At 34.9% G+C, this 23,540-nt stretch overlaps 1 long non-coding RNA gene across 1 annotated transcript; it reads left to right on the top strand.

The window, feature by feature from the left end:
- Positions 1–831: 831 nt before the first annotated feature.
- Positions 832–17,742, top strand: LOC141512755 (uncharacterized). The gene is made up of 3 exons (XR_012475595.1): positions 832–1,257; positions 16,840–16,948; positions 17,436–17,742. It is a non-coding gene; the product is annotated as an uncharacterized LOC141512755 (long non-coding RNA).
- The last annotated feature ends 5,798 nt before the right edge of the window (positions 17,743–23,540 follow it).

The following is a 23,540-nucleotide window of genomic DNA, read 5'->3' as shown; positions in this document are numbered from 1 at the left end:
CTTTCTTGACCCTGGATGCACTTGAGGCTTTGTAAAATAGTTTGCAGCATATAGGGACAATAAGGAATATGTAAAAGAAGTTTATGTGGAAAAAGATTTTAAGATGACTTTCTGAAACTGAGTTTTTAAGTTATGCAAAACAATTATGTATTGGGTAACTTCTATATTATAATAACTATCATATTTGTGTATACATAAAATATTAAGCTAAACCCAGAAAATGTTAACCAAAATCAAATAGATAATAAAATATTTTTATTTCATCTAACTCTCAGAACTCTGCACCAGGTGGCCACTGAAATAAATTACTTTTCCAATGAGAAGTAAGAAATATTTTGAAACAAATATCCTGAATTATCAAAAGGTATTGCAAACATTTCCTGAAATTTCCATTACAACAATGTAAGCTATGTTCTAGTTAGACCAAGTCAGACTTAGAAGGCAAGAGTGAGATAGGGGATAATTGCTTAATGTAAATTCAGGAAAGTTGGGTTTCAATCCTGGCTCTGATACCACCTGAATTTTTGATGATGTGCTAATCACTTAACTTTTCTGAGCCTTAATTTCCTGATCTGTGAAATGGAGCTGCCAATAATAATATTTGTACTACTTACCATACACGGACATCTTAACGAAAGTATTTTTGAACCCTGAAGAGCTCCAATAAGTTGCATTAATATTAGTAGGTAGAATTGTCAATTAAGTGATTTTCAGCTCTGCCTCAGTTGCCATGCAAAGATCTCTTCCTCTCCTCCTCTGTTGCTAACCCTGATTCATGGGTTGTCTGATGATGTCAACAATAACCACATAGTTACTTCCTTTCTGAAGAAATACTTACATTAAAGGAAGGCAATAATATGAAAGAGAGAATGTGGGGAAAAACCTCCTACATCTTCAAATGATTAAGAAGATAAACTATATTGTAATGCCTCATTTTGTCATTGACTAAATATTGGAAGGTTAGCTAGGAATGTAAATTCCTTAATTACTATACCGAAGAAACGTTAAGTTCAGCAGAAGAACTGATGATGGGCACTCATTTTCTTCTGATGCTTCAATTATGAAAAGCTCTTTGAAAGGAAGGACAATGAAGACCAAGGATAATTTTGGCAGTAATTATCAGAGCCTCATCACTCAACAATAATTGTGAATAAGAGAATGGAGTCTAGAAAAACATTCCCTTTTCTCTTGACTGGAGTAAATGGAATGATGCATTGCATGAGATGGATTGGCCCTGTGTACTCATGTGAAGGAAAGGTGAGAAGGGAGACAATGGTGAAAATTATTCTTCATCAGTCCAATTCCCCACCCCCAGCCTACCAAACTAAACATATTTGCCTTAAGTATATGGATAATTGAGAAAAATATTTTCCCTCATTCATCCATATAACACTGTAGATTCTTTGTTTCACATATTAGAGAGATGTCCTATTTCTTGGGATCATTAGCCTGCACAAGGAACATTTTATGTCCAGAAAGCCCAACAAGAAAAGCAAAATAACCTACAAGTTGACAGGAGAAGATGAGAGAACAGAGGGATAGGAGCATTGTGAACTTCAAAGAGTCTCACAATTGAAAAGAACACCATCTAAACTAACTTTATCTGACCCTCCTAGACCCTCCACAAAAACTTCCTCAACAGTCTATGCTTGGAAACTTATAATCATCAGGAACCCTCTAGCTCCCATGACAGCCTACTCTACTTTGGGACAACTCTAGGTTAGTTTTCCTTATAATCAATCTAAAAATCTGCCTCTCTATAGTTTCTATCTATAACATTGAAGTTCTGCTTCAGGAGCCAAACAGAACTAACTTAATTCTTCCACATGAAAGTTTTTTAAATGCTTATTGACAGCTGGCTACCTCAATTAAGTTAGACAGTCTTATTTCTTTAATTAGTGTGAGTGAAGGAAAAATAATTAATTCATAATATTTTTCATTATCTCCTAATTAGAACTATTTGAAGTGTTCAAAATTCCTAATTGGCTATATTTCCAAGTCTTTTCCATCTATCGCCCCCTCCATTTTAACTCTTTCTATTATTAATAAATTGTTCATCGAATTATATCTCCTAACATCCCTGGGAAGCAGGAAAGGGAGGTAATGACTTCTATATTGATTATCATCAATTTGTCCTACATGTAATTTGTTGGTCCATAGCTGTTTATGTGTGGTCTGGCCATTAGATTATGAGTTCCTTGAGAGCAGGTTTTGTATTTTGCTTTTCTTTGCATCCTGGTACATAGTAGGTGGTTAATAAATGCTTTTTGACTTGGTTTTAGTTACCCCTATTTAAGAAGCTCGGGTGATGAGTTTATCTGGATGAAGTTGAGTTCCACTGAAGTCAATATTGTGGGCTTACTTTCTGATAGAGTTTAATTGTTTCAGCCTCTCTGCCACAGTTTTCACCTTTAATTACAGAAAAAAAAGTAATACAATTATAAGTATCCTTTTAGAAGATTAGGAATAATAACTTCCCCTTGCAAGGTTGTTTCACCTGAAATTTATACTTTTGTGAAACCCTTTAATAAAAACTGTTTCAAAAAAAGCCAAAGGGGGCATCAAAAAGCCAAAGGTATCATGAGGAAGAAGCACTCTAATATCCCATTAAGTACTATTTTTAGTTCTGAGCCTGAAACTTTGTTTAGAAAGTAGCCCATAGGGGCGGCTAGGTGACGAAGTGGGTAAAGCACTGGCCTTGGAGTCAGGAGTACCTGGGTTCAAATCCGGGCTCAGACACTTAATAATTACCTAGCTGTGTGGCCTTGGGCAAGCCACTTAACCCCATTTGCCTTGCAAAAACCTAAAAAAGAAAAAGAAAAAAAAAAGTAGCCCATAGTCATATTAAAATGTTCAGACTGTAGCCAAATGCCAACAGTCAGGTAAAACTAGGAGTCATACACAATGTGGACAGTAGTGCTCTAACACTAAAAGTACATCTTCCATTTTCTCCTTTTTCACAAAGAAGTTTCCTCCTTGAATAGAGAGGGGCTCAGACCAAATCTCCCAATTTGTATCCACTGTGCCTCATATTTGGTTCCATTATCATGTCTCTAAAGGCAGACAACAAAGACAGTGAAAACAAGTACATTTGTAGTTCGTGAGATTTGGAAGAAAATTTTTGGTGGCCTTAAGAGGGTAATGGCAAAGGAAATGCTGCTTCATTTCAGGGCTAGTGTGGGAATTAGAAGGAGATTCTCTGGAAGATGTAGATTGATTATCCAAAGCAGAAGCTTTATTAACCAATTACATGACCTAGCATAATGGAGTATCAAGGAGATGTTTGCCTTAAATATATCTCTATTTTGTTAGGAGAGTTTGTTTCTCATTATAGTACTTTGAAAAAGAAAGTTTTTAGGTGACTTTACTTAGGTGCTCTAGAAACTGAATCTATAAATATTAAAAGCTTCAGAAAAGAGAGTTGCTTGGCTTGGGGCCCTGGGCAAGGAGCCCAGTCCTTGACCTCTTTGTTTCCGACTAGCATCAATCTGATACCAGTTGTGTCATAAAAAGACCATTCCCTCTTATGCTTACTATTCTGATTTTTTTTAAAGATGTACATCAAGGATTATTTTATCCAATGCAAGAGCTTAAGCAGTATGTTATAAATATTTAACATTGGAAAGGATCTAAAAGCAGTTGGAAAGGGCCTTGGTCACATCCCAACCTCCCTGGTTCTCAATTTTCTTCTCTCTAAAATGAGGGATTTGAAATAGATGACCTTCAAGACCTCTTAAAAATCTAAAACTGTGATTCTATGATATTCAGAAGCAAAATTTTACAACTGAAAGTAATATTAGAGACCATCTAACCTAGGGGTTCTTAGTCTTGTTTATGGTATGGATATCTTTGACAGTTTGAGGAAACCTAGGGACCCCTTCTCCCAATTACTTTTTAAAAAATAATAAAAGAAAATATTAAGCTTCAGTTATAGGTTCCTGAAAATAAAGGTATGGGTTTTCCTTTTCCAAGTTCACAAATCCACAAGCAAAACCTCCATCATCTACTCTCACCTTTCATCTAACAGTGGAGGAAATTGAAGGGACTTGTTAAAAGTCAAAACAATAAGCTAGTGGTAGAGATGTAAGAAAAACTCAACCCTCCCAATTCTCCAGACATTGTTAACTTTACTAGACTATCTTTAGTCCCATATTCCAACCCCACACTCAATGCAAGAATATCCTCTAAAATATATTTGACAGATAAGTGAAAAAAAAAAAAGCCAGGATTTGAAACGAGGACCCTGACTCCAAATTCAAACCTTCCCAACTGATCATTTGTCATCCAATGACACATTTAATTTTTGCCTGCCACAGGGAGAAGAATCAAAGGCAGGGAATGATCTAAATAACCTCCCCAGGTGCATTTTAATCGAGTTCTTTTTTGGAAGCATTCAATCAGAGGCTAGATTACCAACTGTATGATATTGGGCAAAACACTTCATCTCTTTGGGCCTTCTTTAGCTGTAAAATGAAGAGTTTCATCTATATGGCCTCTAAGCTTTTTTACAGCTCCAAGCCAGTGTTCTTTAAAAAAGGTTTCATGTATTTTACTATTTCTATTACTTCTATTTATTCTATTACTTCTATTATATTTGTAATATTTGTCACATAAAAATGAAACAGATTTCATGTAAAGAGTGATAAAATCAGGTGGGAACTGTCAATCAGAACCATTATCTCATGATATGAAGCATCATGTGTGTGTGCTTTGGATGTCAGTTTGCTCTGGTTAGAAACTAGAGGTCTCCTGAAAGTTGGATCATGACAAAGATCAATTGATAATTTTTTAGAGCTTGGGCTTTGCCCACTATTTGTTGATACATCTCAAAATATACTAGTTGCTCCAGAAACTTTAAAACACAATGCAAATTAATTTGCTATTGTTTTTGCTGTCACAGTTTTATTAATTTTGTGGACCTGATATTCCACATGAAGTAGTGATAAAATGATATTAGTTGAAAAATGTATTAAACATTTAAAGTTATGGTGGTTTTTTGGTCAACTTGCTTCCTCAGGCCACCTTTGTAGGTTTAAAAAAATAATCAATCAGAGGTCTTCACTCTCTCCCCACTGATAGAATAAAGATAATAATTTAAAGAATCTGTAGGAAATTTATTAATTCAGCTAAAAAGTCTGGTGTTGATCTCATATGTTTCTCTGGGGTATTAGAAATTTTTGCTTGGAAGAACTATTTGTTGTCAAGAATTCAAAGTCAAAAAAGCAAATGATTCTGTGGTAAAGGAACCCCTTAAACTGGTTATTTGCTGTTATGGAGAACAAAAATATAAAATTGTCATTTAATTGAATTTTGTCACCAAAGTTATGCAATCAACTGGAAAGTTACTCATTCAATTAAATCAGTTGTTTGACATCATGCGAAGATAGAAAAAAAAGTAAAAATTGTCTTGTCTAATTTAAATCTTTTTTCGTTGAAATAGCCAAGTCAGCTTGATTTATAGACATTGTCCCAGCTGAAGAGCTCTAATTTTCTTAATTCCTAGAATCTTGCCTGAGGACAATGTGACCTGCTGTGTCTGATGTAGTTAATTAATAGGTAGCACAGATGACAAAGTACTTGACACCAGAAACTTGAATTGCTTTTGCTCAGGCTGGTTGAATATTTGGGAGCTACAATAGCAGCTTCAAGGATCTGTCTTATTTACAGAGGAATGCATCTTAGAATTCCTCAGATACTTACTGAGAACCAAATATGTAGTTGGCGTTATGTTCGATGATGAGAAATCTTATACAGTGGAAAGAATTCTGAATTTGAAGTCATAGGTCTTAGGTTTGAAATTCAGCTCTTCTTTGTAAGACTTATGGGACCTTAGTTAATTCACTTAACATCTCTGGACTTTAGTTACTTCATCTCCTGTAAGAGGAGAAGATATCAAATTCTTGGGAAGTTTTACTGACCTAATTGAAAAATAAAAAAAGGTAATGGGAAATATTAACAACTGATCCATATGCCAAATTTTCCTATCTGTCAACAATTTTTCTTAGTAAAAGATATTTAAAAATCAAGGGTATCCTTGATGAAGTTTTTAAGTAGAATGGGCAGGCTTGTTGCAAACAATATTATACAGCAGATCACATCATTACAGCTAAATCAGCTAAATAACTGATGGAAGATATGTAGAATACCAGATCTCACTGTGCTTTTATTATTGACTACAAAAACATTAACATTGAACTTGGTAAGACACAATGCCACTTTAATGGTTTTCTTCCTATAAAAATATTTCCCATGTATCTGTTAAAATCATATAAGTTTACTTCAAAGAAATGAAAACAGAAAGCATTTGATTACATTTGATTATGAACATCAAGAATGTGAATAAAACAAGGACACAAGAACTCACTAACTGGGTTGGCCACAATGATGGAGGATCAAAAATAGAATTTCTCCCCATCTGAATGCTGACTCCATCTGAATGCTGAGATGTTTCAGATGTTTCTGATTGTAAACCACCTGTTCTTATTTTTCCCCTTCCTCCACCCTTACTCTTCTTCTTCATTTTCTTCTCTTTCTTTTCCCCTTTCTTCTTCACCTTCTTTCTTATAATTTAATGGTAGAGCATAAATGAGATACATAATCATTCAAGAGTTTATATCAACTATTCATATAGTAAAATCTAAGTGTTTGTAGAATAACTAATGATTCTGATTGATGCACAGTTTTATGGACAGTCCATACATCACACAACACCCCTTCACTTTAATTAAAATTATGCGCATGTCATGATATTCCTTCCTTGATGCCATGGTCTTCTTTGAGATTAAGGGACAACTACTACCATTACTACTGCCAATACTGCTGCCACTGCTACTGCTACTACTACTACCTCCTCTACCTACTACTAATACTAGTACTACTCATAATAATAATAATAATAATAATAATAATAATAATAATATTTTGAACAGCCATTTCAAATGAACAATGATTAAAAACTATAATGAAAGAAGAGAACGCATTGGATTGACTTTGGAAAACAGTAGTGCTTTGAATAATTCCAAGATTTTCCGCAAAGCAAAGGCACATCTTTTTAATCCAAATATTCTTCTGGTGATTCTGAATGACTACATGTTACAGAATGCCACATGAGTATATAAAAAAAGTTTAAATTTGAAATTTCAAAGGGAATCAAAAAGGTACAAACTTGTCACAGGCAGGCTCCAACATATGATCAATGAAAAAAATTGTGCAGGCAAAGCAATAGAAATGATGTCATATCAGAGAAATACATGGCCAGAAAATAAGGTAAGCAAAATTGTGGTGAGATTATATTATAGGCTATAGACAGTCTATGTATATGTTCCACTGGTATACAAACAAGGTCAAGGATTTTAAAGGAAAACCTCCTCCTCCCTACAAAGAAGTATAGGAAGACATTGTCATGAATGTCAGGTCTGAATGGATTTCAATTTGTACTATAGAAAACATGGTATAGTGGATGGAGTATTGGATTTGGAATCAAGAGTCACGAACTTAAGTCTCTTCTTAAATATTCACCAATTGGGTGACAATAACAAATTGCGTAAATTCTCTATGCTTTAGCTTATCATATTTTGCACAAACATGTATTTTTGTGGTTATGACTTCCTTCTCTTAATTATTTCCAGTTTATCTTGTGTATATATCTTACTTGTAAAGGTTTATTGATTGACTAATTGACTAATTAAATACTATTCTAAAGGAGAAACCCATAAGAAAATGTGTTTGCAGAAATTCCTAACCTTGTCAGCACTCATGCATTGAGCCATTCCTGATCAATGTTAAAGACAAAGAATCAAGAAAACAAGTGCAGAGAATGACCACTGCTGCACAAGAATACAAGTCAATGGCAATAGGTGCAAATTAGATCCTTTTGTCAACAATTTTGTGTCTCGTTGGAATAAAGATCTGGTCCTTTTGTTTTTGAATCAAGTATTCAGGTACATCATCACATTTCCTCAAGCAAAGGATGCTAGAGTTTGGCAAGATGGAAGAAGAGGTATCTACAGAGATTAATGACCTATCAAGACTGGCTTGAATTAATTAGCTAGCATGATGAATGTAACTTTCGATTGCTATTTGCTGGTATTCCAGGGATGACTAGCTGTTTCACTCCTAAGATAATCTTCAGCAAGCCTGTCCCACTTTATACTTCAAAGGAGGAGAATAATAAAAATAGTATTAACAACTGACATTTATATAGTACTTTCTAATAGATAATCTCACTGGAGTTTTACAGCAACCTTCTGAGTTAGGGACTATAAGTATTCTTATCTATCTTTCTAACTACATGAGCACAACACACCCATATGTTCAGAAGAAGCTGTAACACTGAAGTTTCTTGTCTTATAACATCCAGTTAAATTATCTACATTTTAAAGGGGAGTTTCAATAGTGAAAGAACTTTAAACCAAAGGAGAGAGGGCAGTGAAGAGATTTTTAAATACTGTGTTAGGTGAGTGAGTAAGATGTTCTGAGACCACAGAAGGTCCAACTTAGGAGTCATCCTGCACACTTGTATTTATCACACTTTCTAGAATATTGAAATTTCAAAAATAAATATTTTATCTTTCCAACTAGATTGTAAACTCTTTGAGGGGAAGGACTGTGACTTATTCACCTTTTAAATTGCCACCATAATTGTCATGAATGTAAAGAACATATAATGAATTTTTATTAAGTGATACATATACATAGTCAATAGTCTGCTTATGAATATAAATCCTGTCTTCCCTGACAGAGAACAGAATCCTGAAGGCTGAGAAAGAAAAGAATAGGTACTTAGATGAAGGAATGGATAGCAAAGTGAGACTTGGAGTCAGAAAGATGTAAATTTGAATCCAGCCTCAGACACTTAATAGTTGTGTGACCCTGGGCAAGTCATTTAACCTCTCTGTGCCTCATCTGTAAAATGGAGAGAATATATGGCATCTCTCTCATTGGGTTTTTGGGAATATTACATGAAATAAAGTTAACATATATAGTGATTTGCTAATCTTAAACCACCCTAGTTATCATTATTATTATTATTATTAGAATCAGAGGAATCAAGTAGTAAATCTCACCTTTGTTTCTTACTACTTATGTGACCTTGAAAAATTATGTCACCTCTGGGTCTTGGTTTCCTTATCTGGAAAATTAAAGGTGTGAGCTAATTGATCCCTAAGATTCTTATAGCTCTGAAAAATGTGATACTATTGTCATTAAAATGGAAGATTAAAGATAGGAAGGGAGAGAACTGAAGTATGATGTTTCATAGGTAACAGTCCTAGGATGACGTTGTATTGCAAGAAGTGCTAAGTAACCCAAGGAGAGGGAGCCAAGAGGGAGAGAGAAATGGTTAGAAGGGATGCTAAAAAGAAACAAGGAAATGCAAAAAGAGAATAGAGCTAGAAGGCATCAAAGGCAAACTCCAAGAATTTTTCAATTTTTCTTTAGGCTGAAAATTTATTTTAACAAAACATTCCCAGTAAAGACTCAAGAGTAACTAATTCAATGTTTCCTGACCCTTAATCTCTTCTCAGATATAAAGAGGCATATATTATTAGTCATCTCCTTGAGAGAAGGATAGAACAAAGCCGGTCTCATCTAGCAACTGTTGTTGTTATGTGTCCTTCATTCTCTAAGAAGATGATCACTTCAGGAAGGTGATGTCATGATGTGCAATTGAAATGGATTTAAGTTGAGGAGGGAGAAGTGGTGCAAAGTTTCCAGGTTGACTTTCTCCTCCAGCGCTATCTGAGTCCAGTGGTCAGATACAGATCAGGAAGACTGCAACTGTAGACTGGAAATTAATCAAATAAAGGGTTATTATATCTCTATACACATACACAGATATGTAACACAATCCATATGCATACATACACACAGTGAATGCATGTATTCTCATACTTGCTCATTGACCCCTGATTCTGGGGTCCCTTCCTCCCTCTGATTAAAGAAGATGAAAGACAGACATTAGAACTATCCTACCAAATCCTTTACCATTTAAGAAGGTCTCAAGGAATTCTCCTTGTTCATTCTCATCCAACTGCTTTCCTAAATGTCATCATCTCCAGAACCCCATCATTCTACAAGATGTAATTAGCTTGGATACATGATGTCATCATGCCCCCCATGCTGGATAACCTCTTCCTATTCCCTTGTCAGCTTTTTATTGTGTTGTCTCTCCAATATGAACATGAATATTCTGAGGACTGGGACTGGAAAATGGTCTTCAGGAATGAAGGCTAAACATCATCATCATCATCATCACCATCATCATCATCTTAGATATGCACAAACACATGCAAACATAGATAACAACATACTTGAACACATACACAAAACCCAATACATAGATATATGCATATACTGCTTATCAGTGCCTTTCAGGGAAGGCAATCTTCTGCTATGTGGTTTGATCAATAAATATTTACTATATACCACACACTATGCTGAACATTAGGCATATCATGGCAAAAATGAGAAAAAAATACTGCCTCATTTTCAAGGAGCTTTCATGCTGCATTGATTAAACCAAATGATGGGGGGCATTCACTTAGTAGATTAGTAGAATTGTCTAAATTGAGAGAATCCTTTCTGTCGCATAATTACTTCCAAAAGCATATAATTGTTCTCTAATATTTTTATATATCAAATTTCAAACAAGAAAAGGGGAAAAATATAAGCTATTAACTTAAAGCTATTTTTTTTGCTAGGGGAAAGAAAACAAAACATGCCTAGTATCCAACAGCTGGGTCATTGTCCTCACAGACCCTTTAAAGGCAAGTAAGCCAATTTGATCTATCCTGAAATCATGAAATTTGGATGACTTTGAGTTCACCATCTGACCACACAGACTTCTTTTTGCAGATCAAGTCACAGCCTCTTTAAAATAAGCTGGGCTCATTAGCATAGTAGTTCAAGTCATGCCATATGAGAGAATGTAAAAACACAAAGTTCTTCTCTTGATGGTGTGGGTCATAGTGTGTTTTATGGAGGCTAAGCATAGCCTCTTCACCTGATCACTTACCCAGGCTTCAATACTTCAAAGATTCCATTAATATGTGTGTCATCAATTTAGATAGCCTTTGAGAGTTGCTACTGCAAAACAAAATATTAATGTGCTATAGTCAATCTACTACTAAATCCATCACCCTGGTTTTTACCATGGGGAACCTTGAATTTCAGACCAAGAAGTTTGGATTTCATTTAACAGACCATGTGAAGTTTTTGAAGGTTTTTTGAAGAATGTGTGATGCATCCGGCAATCAAAAGTGCCCAGATTATCATTATCAAATGAAAACATATTTGTAAAGGAAATGTCTGATACAAGTAGAAGTTTAATAAGTATTTTTCCCTCTGCTCCCCCTTCTGGGATGGATTGATATAGGAAAGAGAGAGAGAGAGAGAGAGAGAGAGACGAGAGAGAGAGAGAGAGAGAGAGAGAGAGAGAGAGAAAATAGTAGACCAAGAAAATGAAGTATGAGGATATTGGAAGAGACCATGCTAGAAGTGATGAGAGCCTGAACAGAAAAAAGAAACCTGAAGGAGACAATGGCTTGTGAAAGGCTTAGGAAACATATTATAGTAGATTAGATGTTATACTTGGATTCAAGAAGATCAGGGTTCAAAATCCCATCTCAGGTACTTCCTAGATGTGTGAATTAACTGGAAAAGGGCCTATAACATTAAACATTTAACTTTTCTGTGATGCAGTTGGATGCTTTAAGATTCCTTCCAGTCTAATATCCTATGAAATATATGTGAAAAATTGCAAAGGTTTAATATTGTCAGATAATTAGGTAGGGAGATAGGACAGAGATAGAAGTCAAATATGACTGAGATTTGGAGTCAAGAGGAACAAAGAGTTGGGGTGTGTGTGTGTGTGTGTGTGTGTGTGTGTGTGTGTGTGTGTGTCTTTACATATGAGGAACGATTAGGGGTCAGGAAAAATTGACTTAGTTATTCTTGAGTCTTTACTGGGAATGTTTTGTTAAAATAAATTTTAAGCCTAAAGAAAAATTGAAAAATACTCTGAGTTTGCCTTTGATGCCTGCCAGGTCTGTTCCCCTTTTGCATTTCTTTACTTCTTTTCAGTATCCCTTCTAACCATTACTCTTTCCCTCTTAGCTCCCTCTCCTTGAGCTACCTAGCACTTCTTGCAACACAACATCATCCTAGGGCTGGTCCCCTGTGAAATATCATACTTCAGTTCTCTCCCTTCCTATCTTTAATCTTTAGTTTTAATGACAATAGTATCATAGTTTTCAGAGCTAAAAAGAATCTTAGGGATCAATTAGCCCACACCCTTAATTTTCCAGATAAGAAAACTGAAACCCAGAGGTGATGCAATTTTGCATTCAACTTTCAGAATACAACAAACAAAAAATGAAAAAATGCAAATAACTGAAACAATAGCTATATATAGCTGTATATCAATGCTATGGGATAACGGAAAAAAACTGGAGTAACTTTGAGTTGCATAAAGATTGTGCTCATAAACTTTTGATTCACTTTCCTAAAGAGATTCTCTCGATTATTAAGCTTCATTAGATTGCTTTTTAACTTGGTTCTGCAGAAAAAAGCCCCAAACTGTTTTTGCCCTTTAATTACAACTAACTTTCTCCTATGTAAATTCCCCTTTATGCTTGGCAAAATCCATGATTCCCTGTTCTTTTGAGAGAGCATAATACTCAATAGACAAACCCTGCAGAGCATGACACTGTGATGGATGTGTTTGGGGTGTTCCTGGCAGGTAGACACAGGCTCTAATTGTTCTATTGATTTTTCCTTTCATTCTTCCCTCCTTTCCCCTCCCAATGCCTCCCTTCTCCCAGTGTTTTTAATCAAAGAGATTTGATGTTGATTCTTTCATGATAAAGACTCTGTCATCATTATTTCTTTGAGTAGTTATGTCACTTGTGATTTTTTCATATAATAATAGCTCATATACTTTGTGGTTTACAAAGTGTTTCCCTTATAATAGTCCACTGAAATTGGTATTATCTTTCACTTCAAGGATGAGGAAACTGAGCCACAAGGAAATTGGGACTTGACCAAGGTCATACATCTAGAAAGTAGTGTAGATTGCACTAGCTCTGACTCAGTTCATGTCTCATGAATCCTGATTCAGGGTTTTCTCCCAGTATATGTCACTTCTTCCTAATAGCATAGTTCATCTACTAATAGTATGAAAAGAAAATCATGACTCAGCTTCTGGGATGGTATTCTGTTTTCTACCTCCTAATAAGATCATCAGATGACCTTTTCCCTTTTTTTACTGAAAAAAAAATTTGAAAAAAATCAAAGCTAGATACTGTGAGCTCCTTTATTCCTCCTATTCCATACCTCAAAACTTCACCATAATTTTCCCCATCTTTTCCTCCTTAACTATAGTGTCAGAGTTCAAAGTGGTTCTTTTTCCTTCCTCTTCCAAACCCTCTACATGTGCCTTTAATTCTTTACCTCCTCTATCTTTTGAGAACATGCCCTTTTGAGAATTCCTTTCCTCTTATTTTCTAGCACTTTTCCCTATCTTTAGATTACTTTCCCACTACCTGCAAATGTGCTCATGATGCCCCATTAAAAAAAAATGAAAAACCCTTTTCCTTAATCCTATTATGTCTTTGACCTATTTATCTTATAATTCTACTTACTTCTCTCAGTCTTTATCACCCATTCACTCTCCAAATTCTGGAAATCTAGCTACCATTTAAGTAAAACTTAAAAATACCCCAATAAGTACAAGCTTGTAAGACTTATTTCATCTCTAAATCTATGATCCCGTTGTCTTATGATCACTTAACTGATAGATGAGATTTTTATTTTTTCATCTCTCAGCATCCTGGAACTTTGGTTTTCAAACACTCATGAACATCCCCTCCTCTTGAATGCTCTCTGTTTTTTTCTTATGTTGTTCTATCTTGATTCTCCTACCTAAATGGCTTCTCAGTTTCCTTTCCTTGTCCCCTAAATATGGGTACCTACAAAGACTCCCTTTTGGACACTCTTCTATTTTTTGCATTTCTTCCTTGATGATTTCAGTCACTCCTGTAAGTTGAATTATCTCTACTAGATTAATCTGAAATGATCCAGATGATTATCCTATTGTCAATGAGAAGTCAAAAGACTGGGTAGAACCGACATGGCAATGGATTCACTAATCCTTTATAGAAGCAATAGTAATATTTTGATTACAGTTTCCCAAAGAAAAATGGGTAGTGGTACACAATTCTGAAATATGTTTGCTAAGCAAACTCAGGTACTCCTGACTCCAGGGCCAGTGTTCTATCCACTGCACCACCTAGCCACCCCCACACTTAACTTTCTATATTTCATTTGCCTCATCTGTAAAATGGGAATAATAATAGCTCTTAACTCTCAGTCCAGTTATTATGATCATATGAGTTAGCATATGTAAAGCTCTTTGGAGACCTTAAACACCATGTAAACATTGGCTGTTATTTTTTCATCACCTTCATTTCTGAAGTGATCCCTCCTCCATCTACACAATGTGCCATCCCTTGCTAATAACAGGGTAGTTACCTTCCCAGGATATGTGTTCAAAACAAAAGAGAAAACTTCTCAAGATTTTTCCATTTGGGCTGCAATATCACACTGCTGATTAGGGTAGAGCTGATGATGATGATGATGATGATGACCCATTCCTGGTGATTCATATGGGAGAACAAATTCTACTGCCAGAAGAAACTAAAAAGCAATTGCTAGCCATTATGAAGTCTTGCAGTCTGACAATTATAGAAATACAAATTGTGTTTTCCTCCCTGCTTCCCATTGAAGAGAAGGAACTCAGAAAAGAAAATTTAAAACCAGGAGGGAGAAAATAAAAAGGGGTTTGGGAAAGAGTATGATTTGAGTTTCTGGAATACAGGTTAATATAGAGAAATACCAGAGTCCTGGCCAGGGATGGAGTATACATTTAATAAAGACTAATTAGACAGTAGTTTTCTGAGTAGCTTTTAAAAGATGCTCAAAAAGTCATTGAAATGTAAAGGAGAGGAGAGATAGTAAATTCCTTATATATAACCCTTCAACTTAAGTTATCATAGAGAATAATTATAAGTGAAGAAGATTATTGGCAATTGAGAGAAAGGAGGCAAAATCTGTGAAAGGAGCCCCTAGTAAAATCCATGGTCTCAATATTTATACATAAATGTCCAATGTTTTGACAGAAAACAAGGTTCATCAGGTCAGCAACAGCTGCCTCAGTATCCATGAGCAGGGAATTTTCAATATGACATCTATTAATTTCTAGGATTCTACCACAGTATTCTTTGAGAGATATGAGAAGCTTCTTCTCAGAGATTTCAATTCTAACTTCTTCAAGAAAAGCTTTAAATATGCATTTAAATTCTAATTATATACTTGTCCTTTTTTCCTTTCTCTCTTCCATCTCAAATGATTTTCTTTTTTCCAATTAAAGTCTTGATTCTATTTCCTTTAGAAACACTTCATTCTTTCTAATCATCTAGAGTGTTGTTGTGGGCCAGGCCAACTCACAAAATTAGCCAGTAATGTTGTGAGTGAAGATGCTATGAAACAGTATAAGTTAACTTTGCCCCCAAGTGGATTAATCTGGGACCACACTATGGACTCCTTAGTCAAGGGGTATCTAATGTCAGTTCCTTTAATTGTTTTCTTAATTTCTCCCAAATTTTGTCAAATTACTCTTCCCCAAATTCAACTTCTGACCTATTACACAAGACTAAATTCATCTAAGTTAGATATATTTTTCTTCATATTTTGCTCTGGTCCTCTCTGTCTTCCTCCCACTATCTTTTCTTCCTTTGCTTTCCATGCTACAAACTCTTGATTTCTCTCCCACCCCTGTCGACTCCTTTTCTATCATCTTTGAAAACACTAATCATTTATTCCATTATCTATATGAGAATTTATTCCAAATTTCAGTCAGTCTTCATTCATTTTTTTCTCCATGCTCTTTGCCTTAAGGCTTCATCCTTTTTAATGACATCAAATATTGCCACTATGCAGATATGTAACCCTAACTTCTCTTCTGAGCTTTACTTCCACATCTCTAGTTATCTTTTGGACATTATATAACCTGGAAATTATGAAAGTATCTTAATGTAAGTACTTAATAGAATTTGATGAATGAATAAATGAAATTACAGGGGGACAGATTTTGGTTCAGTAAAAGAACCAAGAAGAATAAAACTTGAGAAAAAAAATCTATTTAATAAGGCGATTATTAGCTCCTTAGTGACTCTTAAGAGAGAAGTTTCAAGAGAAAACAAATGATTCTTTGCTAAAGGATAAAGAGGAAACAAATGTAAAAATGTAGATTTTGAGATATATGCCACTGGAAATAAAGATAAGAAAGAAAAGTTATTTTAGCTAAATGAATAGAAATTGGAAGCTTTAAAAAGAGATGGGCATACATAAGTATATCTGTAACTCATCAAATCACAGGATTAAGAGTTGGAAAGGACCCTAGAAATCATCCATTCATTTTACAGATAAAAATGTGACAGGATAGAAAGGGGAAGCAGGAGAGACAGGGAGACCAGCTGCATATTAAAAAGGCATGCATAGAAAATGAAAGCAAAAATATGTAACAGAGAAAGAATGCAAAAGAATACCATGATCCTGTAAGAATGAGGTCAAGAATACTAAAATTCAGAAGGAAATGTAACTGATGAAGAATGTTAATCATAACAAAAAAGGGAGGCAGGGCTTTTTAAAAAGCTCTTTTGGAATTCAGGACTCAGTAAGTCAAAAATGTGACTTAGCAATGTCCCTCAAAGATCAATACAATATTAGAGCCATAATGTCCATAATATTAGTAGATACTAATTGGCTTGCATTATGTTCTAGGTACATTTGAGGAAAGTCATTGACAAGCTACAAAGAAGACAAAGGAGAAACACTATGATGATCCAGATGCAGGAAACCATCAAATGCAGATCAGCTGAAAGACTTTGGGGTATTTAGACTAGAGAAAAGAAGTGTGGGAAGGATGAATAAAAAAGAGTATTACTCAATGGCAGTAGAGAGATTGAAGATGGGCATGATATAGATATGAACATTTTCTTGAATATCTGAAAAGTTGTCATCTTAAAGGGACATTAGAACCATTCTGCCTGAACCTGGTGCCTACATCTGGAAGCTCTTTTCTTTCCTTTCTTTTTTAAATGTTTTTAAGGCAATGGGGTTAAATGACTTGCCCAAACTCATACAGCTAGGTAATTATTTAGTGTCTGAGATTAAATTTGAATTCAGGTCCTCCTGACTCCACAGCCAGTGCTCTATCCATTGTGCCAGCTAGCTGCTTCTGGGAACTCTTTTCCTGGGGACTAGGGGTTAGAAATAAGCTCCAACAATACATTCAGACAGAGAGTGATAGACTAGGTCTCAAACACAATGTTATCCTCACTTTGAATCCTTTGCTTTTGCTTTTGTTCTTTTGCCAGGGGGAGAGAGATAAAGGGGTAAATTGGTCTGATCTATGAAGCAACCAAATCCTGAATCAACTAAGCTAACCATGAATGCAAATCATTCATCACAATAAATGTATATCTTCAGTATTTCAACTGCTAGTATCTATGGTTTCATCAGTATGGGTATTTCCTCCACCAAAGTATAATCCTTCTTTGCCTTATTATAGAAACTTAGATTTTTAGCAAGTATAGGTCAGTTCACTTGCACAAAGCCAAGGTGCTTCTTTGCTGTCATTGACTTAAGCCCCCATCAATGGTGTTTCTGCCATCTGTTGGGTACCAGTTCCTGGTCCCCCAACTCCATTTAACCACTTAACATTTTTTAATATAAAGGGATATTTACATGAACAAATACACAAATATTTTCTTCCAGCATAGAATCCCCTACATCATTTCAATCTCTGGGAAGGATAAACTCACTCTTAGTACAGTTCCTATAGAACACTGATCCCATTATTTTCATATCCAGTTTGATTGAGAGATGATATGTCAACTTCCCTTGACCTAGGTCCAGATGGTCATTCTTGAAATTTGTTCCTCAGGGCATCAGTGTTATATTGCCTAGAAACACATGCTTTGAAAATCTTTCTGAACTCATAAGGTTGTAAAGTTCACTCCCTTCACTTATAATGGAAAATGACATACCAGTAGCCATGGATTTAAAGCTGTTTATCTGAGACATTCAGTCTCCATTGAGAAGATTCAAAGACTTGTCCTTTTACACTCCTATTTCTCACCAGATGCCATGCAAGCAGGGCAGCCAAAATGAGACCTGATGAAAACCCACTTAGGCTCTTTGAAGGCCTCTTTAGTCAATCAAAGAGTCTTTCATTCTTTTCGCAGACCAAAACCATTATAAAATTCTACAAAAACTCTAAAGCCTCTCTAAGAACCTTCCCTTATACATCCTTTTGATTCTCCTTAAAGCATGTTCTTCAGTTTCTCAACATGAAAAATGTCCCAGCAACATGTGCCAGACCCCATTTCAAATAGGATCACAGAACTAGAGCTAGAAGTAACCCTCAGAGCTATATAAGCTACCTCTCATTTTACAGATAAGGAAAATAAGACCTAGAGCAGTTAAGTCACTCCTCTAAGGTAATAGAGGTAGCAAGCAGCAGAGACAGGTTTTTAACTCAAACCCTCCAATTCCAGAGTCTTTTCTATTGTTCCACATTGCAATAGAAATTGTTGGTCAACTTATCATACTGTTCCCAATTATGCTCCTTGGCTCTGTAGACAAAAAATGACCTTCCTTCTATGACTTACATATATTTCCTCCCCTATGCTTTGCTGGTCCTGCACTAAGCTCTGACAATGTCCTCCAAGTGCTATTGATGGCCCCAGTACCTTAAAGGTCTCTGCTACCCTTCCCCTTAATGTCATGGGATACTTTACACATTACTAAGTATTTCATATTTATAATTCTTCTTCACTTCCCCATCTGCCCTAGTTAGTTTGTCTGAATTAAATTCACTGATGGGATATAGTATCTAGTTCTGCTATTTTTTTTAAGAAGTTGATTTTTTTCATAAATACCTGGGCTTTCTCTCCATTAAGGGCCATGTAGGCATCAGTTCTTCTGAATCTTGAATTTTCATCTTATTATTAGAATTGGGACTTCCACAGATTGACAAATAATTATTGAATTTATATAATGAAGAATTCATCTTTCCAAGCTCATTAGCAGAAGTAGAGTAGCAAATGCATCCTGAGCCCAGTGAAAAATAGATATTGAATTCTAATTGTTGGCCCATTTTAGATAATGCTATATCTTCAAGAAGATAATCAAAGTATTCACTAGAAATTTAAGATAAGGGCCAAAGATGTTTTAAAGCTATAGTCAATAATAATAGATGTTTCCCTAGCACTAAAGTCATAGCATCAGAAAATGAAAATTTTACAAAATAATGAAAATGTTACGTATCTGGAGCACCAACCTCTTCCATAACACAGTTCTCATCATAACTGGCAAAGTGGGCAAAGAGCTGGACTTAGATATTGGAAGATCTGAGTTCCATTCTTGAAGATACTTAAAGCTATGGGATCCTGTGTCAGTCAACCAATGTCTTTCAGTTTCAGCTTTTCATTTGAAAAAAGGAAATAATAGCAGCTATCTTATAGGGTTGTTGTGAGAATCAAAATTAGGTAATACATGTAGGCTGATTTTCAGATCTTAAAGCAATGTATAAATCTTATCAATCTTTAGTGTTATCACCATCATCATATTTTTAAAAGGCAGCATGGTACAGTAGAGAAAGCAAATGACTTTAGAGGCATAAAGAGTTATGTTCAAATCCTTTCTCACACTCTTATTTGAAATATAGTCTTGGTAAAAGTCATTTAACCTCTTTGAATCTTATTCATCCACAAAAATAGTGGTGCTTACTTTTTCAGGGCTATTGAATGTTGAGATGGGAAGAGAGTCTGTACCTATTTAATTTAATTGGTGTAGGAAATTTCTAGATGAAGAAACTCTCTATACCAATACATGTAAACACTTTCTCTGAAACTTAGCACCTTAGATAGTTGCCTGAACTAGAATACTGAGAATTTAAATCATTTTATTCAATGAATTTCCCAGGATCATACAGCAGAATATGTCTTGGGGGGAATGGTATAAATTTGAACCTAAATCTTCCTAGCTCTATCCATCATTCCATGGCTGCCTCTAGAAGAGATAATATATGAATATGTTTATCTAATCTTAAATCACTACACAAATGTCACTTATTAATAACATTATTGGAATTATATGATCTGATTTCAAGCCCACAGTCCCAAACTTAATAGTGTGACTCTGGAAAAGTTACTCAGCCTACTCCAACCAATGGGAAATATTAATACTTGCCATCTCCACCTTATAGGATTCTTGGGAAAACTATTGATATTACTGCTAGTGTCTAGTGTCTTTCTTCTGTTTATTATTTATATATTTGAACAGATAGATTGCAAATTGGAAATATATAATATGTAGACACATACATATGTGTTCTATTTTTTTTCAGTTATCCACATGATGTTTCCCTCATTAACATATGAGATCCTGGAGAGCAGGGACTGTCTTTTGACTTTATATTTCCAAACTCTTAGCATTTGGTCTTGTACACAGAAGATATGTAATGAATGTTTGGTGACTGACTGATATTGTAAAGTTTAAAATGCTGTAAAAATGTGAGATATTATTGTGATTATAGTAGGATTTCAATAATTTTCTATTGATTTATTCAATTGGGAGAAGCAAATGATTCTAATGAGAACTATTGCTAATATGATGTCTATATAGCTTTCAGAAGAAGAGAAATATAAACTTTGCAACTGACCTGCTATTTCAACATAGAAGCAACTCCACCTTAATTACTTATTCCAAACTTCTTATACTGTGTTTCCTGACATAAAAGTAGTTCTATTGGTTCAATCTGCATTTTGGCAAATAAAAGACTGCATGACAATTTTTCCAATTATCTTTTTGTTTTTATATAGGACTTCAAGGTTTATAAGGTAATATTTTATCTCATTTGATCCTTACAACAACCATATAGGGTAGGTGTTATCATGATTCTTATTTTATAGATGAGGTTATAGAACTTTTCCAAATTACATAGATAGTATCTATCCAAAGCAGGATTCAAACTTGGGTCTTAATTCCAAATCTATTATTCTGGTTAACTATGGCCACCTCGCTAAAAGAAAAATTTAAAACCCCCAAACTCAGTGTGGCATAGTTGCCTTCAAAAGTAATGTTATTGTGACTCAGATTATCTGAAACATCAAATAGCTCATGGCCCATGGTGCTAAACCATGAATCAGATTAAGGACCATGGTGTTGATTCATGTGAGTTCTCTGTGTTTTATGCTTCAGGTAAAAATCATTTCTGAACCACAGAATTTTCAATTAGGAAGAAAAACCTAGTGATCTAACTTTTGATATTAGTGAAGAGATTAATAAATCAAATGTTTTATTAAATTGTTATAATACTATAATATTAATAAAGAGATTAATAAAATAAGGAATTAATAAATACCCATATCCTTTATTCTAAAAATGAGAAAGCTGAATTCAAAAGAGATAAAGTGACTTAAAACTATAGGATCAGAGGATTAGAGATGAATGGAGTTTTAAATATCATTTAATCCAACCCTCTTGCTTTATAGGTAAGATATTGCACCTGGGGAAATTACCCAAAACCATATAGGTGGTAAATTGACCCAAGTAGGTCTAAAATTCAAATCTTATGATTTTAGTTGTGAGTCCTTAGTGTAGTTGTCTTTCCAGATGTCCTGTGATAAATTTGCTGCTGCTGAATGCTAAAGAAGCACTACAGTTGACTATGAGTATCCAATACAAAAACACTACTCTTTGCCACTTAACTCCCTTTCTACTTTCATCATTCCTAAGTCATATTCTTTTGAATATCTTCAATGATAGTAGATTTTTATCTTTGGAGGAAGTATCTGAGCCTTGGAAACATCCAAAAGACATTTCGAATCTAATGGGGTAAATGACCTCTACAAAAATGAAACATCCCAAACTTGTCATTTAAAGCTGGTTCCCACCTATTCCTCTGGCGTTATTTCATGCTATTCCTTTTCATCCACTCTCCAATTCAATTAAACTGTCATACTTCATCTACCATTTTTGTAGGTGGTTTCCTTCATCTACCATTTTGCATAGGTGGTTTCCTACATCGAGAAGTGAAATTTTCCTCACCTCCATTTCCTTTGCTTCTTTTAAAGAACAGTTCAGTTATCACCTACTTCATGAGACCTTTCATTATTCCCTCTAGCTGTTAATCTCAAACCTATTTTGTATTGCTTGGGCTTTTTTTGTATTTATTTATTTACTTATTTGTGTGTATGTTATGTGTCCTTTGGTAGAATATATGTCCTTTGAAGACAAGAACTATGTCATTTTTGTCTTTGTGTTCAGAGCATCTGCTTCTGTGCCTGGCCCATATTAAGCATACAATATATGTTTTTTGAATTGAAATTCTCAAATGAAATAGGACTATAGGAAAACTAATTTTTCCTCCCATGGCTCCTGAATTGTCTTTAAGAGTAGTTTCAAAAGCAATGATCCAGAAATATTGTAAATAATTGCTGCAACACTTAAATAAGTGCTTAGTCTCAGCAGATGACTATCATCAAAGAGACAATTATTTTTTTCAATTACATACAAAGGTAGTTTTCACTATTCATCCATGTGCAAGTTTATGAGTTCCACATTTTTTACCACCCTCCCCCCCCCCCCCCCCCCCAACTATGGCAGTGGATAATAGAGTATAAGTTGTACAAATACAATTGTGTTTTTACATAATTCCATATTAGTCATGTTGTAAAAGAGGAATTAGAACCAACAGGGGAAAATCCATGAGAAAGAAAGAAAAAAACAGAAAAGAAAATTTTAAAAGGGAGTATAATATGCTCTGCTCTGCATTTAGATTCCATAGTTTTGTTTGTTTTGGTGTTTTGGGTGTGGATGTCATTTTCCATAACAAATCTCAGGATTATCTTTGATCCCTGAGCTGCTGAGAGGAGCTGCATCATCTCATCATAGTTGATCCATCTCATGATGTTTCCATTAATCGTGTATTTATCTTTCTGGTTCTGCTCACTTCACATTGGTTCATGCAAGGTTTTCCATGATCTTAGCACTCCATAACAGTCACATACCATAACGTGTTCAGCTATTTCCAATTGATAGGCATGCATATATGTTTTAAGATACTAAGAGTTAAAACTTATGTTTCATTATTGTTTACAATAGACTCCTTCTCCCAAAAACTCTGTGAGAGCTTAATGTAGGTATTATTATACTTATTTTTCAATAGGAGGAAACGATGATTCAGAGAGGTTAAAAGATGTGGATCTGGTGGCATTATAAGTGGTAGAAATAGGATTCATCCCCTTAGTTTAATTCATTTCTGTTCCTCTGATATTGTGCTGCCTTTGGGAAGGAGCTACAAATACATCCTATAAAATTCCAAAGTAATCTTACAGGTACAAAAGTAAAGTCTCAGAACCATTGATATGTGTTAGGGTTAAGCCTTCATCCAAATTCAGCAGCAAAAACAGCTA

The sequence above is a fragment of the Macrotis lagotis genome, chromosome 2, assembly GCF_037893015.1.
Source record: "Macrotis lagotis isolate mMagLag1 chromosome 2, bilby.v1.9.chrom.fasta, whole genome shotgun sequence".
Taxonomy (NCBI): Eukaryota; Metazoa; Chordata; class Mammalia; order Peramelemorphia; family Peramelidae; genus Macrotis; species Macrotis lagotis.
Note: the sequence above shows the minus strand (reverse complement) of the source record. Positions and strands in the feature narration are given on the sequence as shown.